The sequence below is a fragment of the Numida meleagris genome, unplaced genomic scaffold (genome assembly GCF_002078875.1).
Source record: "Numida meleagris isolate 19003 breed g44 Domestic line unplaced genomic scaffold, NumMel1.0 unplaced_Scaffold943, whole genome shotgun sequence".
In the NCBI taxonomy this organism is placed as follows: Eukaryota; Metazoa; Chordata; class Aves; order Galliformes; family Numididae; genus Numida; species Numida meleagris.
In genome coordinates, this window is record NW_018365158.1 from 1 (window position 1) to 1,737 (window position 1,737).

Consider the following 1,737-nt stretch of genomic DNA (forward strand, 5'->3'; position numbering starts at 1 on the left):
TTCTAGAAAAGCAGTTTACAATTTTAAATGTGACTAGACGACTTGATTACTCACAGCTAATATGTCAGAGACTGGATTACTTACAACAACAAACAAATCTGAATTTCTGAAGGCTGTACCTTGATAGGTTTATTAAGATCACCACCACAGAACGTCTGCAAGGGAACACTGAACTTCCTCCAGCATGGACTTAAGTTGTTCTTAACCACCTTGAAAAAAAAAATTACAGCATAACATTACGTGAGAGATACGATGTGCAAGTTACTAAGAAACATAACACAAGGGTTCTGTACTTCTGTGGGACTACACGGAACAGCCTCAGTCTGTTAGAAGCTTGAAGTTCAGACTCGAGCAGAACTGCAGAGCCACGCCAATCTAAAAGCTCATTGCCACTAGAAGGCAGAAGAGTCCTGCCACACTTCTTTTCCCTCAGTACACGGTAGGACTCTTCAGCTTAACTCTGCGATTAGGCAGAAAGTTAACCATTTTCTGCCAGGTGGTCAGTGTGCAGAATCTTTTTGGACGGACAAATTTCACTGCAGAAGTGGAGCACAGCATTACCAGAAGTGAGACACTCCAAGCTGTCAGACAAACTTAACAAGAGACACATCGGTGGAGAAATGCTACCTCTGATCTGTACACCAGCTGCCACATTCCAGCATCACTCTGCTTGTACAGCTCCAAAAACGGATCCGATTTACCTAAGAAATCCTGCAAACAAAATCCCAACAGACCTTCATCAGACCTCTGTGTTATCCTTGGATGAGAGAAGAGCTAGGCAATCAGTACAACTCGCTTTAACAACTCACAAAGTCAAATAAGCTATACATTTGCTTTCCTCCTTTAAACTGCAGCACTTCACAAATCATCACCATGTACCAGCTCTGATTACAAGACCGTGTTTCCTTAGAGCATTTTGTTACTGCAAATCATGCTTGGCTTAAAATAACACCGAGGCAGCTTATCTAAATTTCCACCTTTTCTTTCTTTATAACATTACAGAAAGTCCAGTTCACGGCACAGTTACAAAATTCAATCAAAACAATTATTGAATATATTAACATACAGAACACTGCACAACCAAAATAATTATCCAGAATCTAAACCTGGTGGCTGAATCTCTTATCTGCTATCATGCTTTCTGCCATGTAGTAATGCCTCCACTTCACTATCGGCAACAGAACAGTGAGCCTTTCTACACGTGGATTACAGAGCTTAGCTGAATGTTTACAGTGCAGCAAGAATCCTGGCCAAAAGGCATTCACTGTAAATATAATCAACACCTACACAGGCATGCAATGTCATTTAAAAAATAAATTAATCAGTACCTTTTTGTCCAAGTTTCGGGCTTCAATTTCCAGATTAACAACCCTGGTATCCTTAATCTCCTCTGCTGTAATCTGTACCACAAATTTTAAAAAAGTAGAGTTTTGTGTATGTTTTATGCTTGAAAAAGCCTTCTACATACGGTTACAAACATGCACACTTCCTATACACATGCAGAATTTGAAAACAGAAAAAAACAAAACCAGAAATGTTATTCTGTCCCAGTCCATGCACCAAAGAATGAGAAATCCTTTTTCCCCACGCACTCCTTTACCGTAATGGTGCCTTTTCCTGCTGGCTTTCCCTCCTTCAGTTCCAGAGGTCGGGTAAACACTGAGCTGGACACAATCTGAGGACAAAGATAGATAATATAATATCAAGGTGGACAAAAATCATTATTATTAAAAAAAT

General features: G+C 39.8%; 1 long non-coding RNA gene across 1 annotated transcript; it reads right to left on the bottom strand.

Moving 5' to 3' along the window:
• Positions 1-17: 17 nt before the first annotated feature.
• LOC110392082 lies at positions 18-1,737 on the bottom strand. The gene is made up of 4 exons (XR_002434217.1): positions 1,601-1,737; positions 1,329-1,400; positions 628-711; positions 18-209 (listed from the first exon to the last, which is right to left on the bottom strand). It is a non-coding gene; the product is annotated as an uncharacterized LOC110392082 (long non-coding RNA).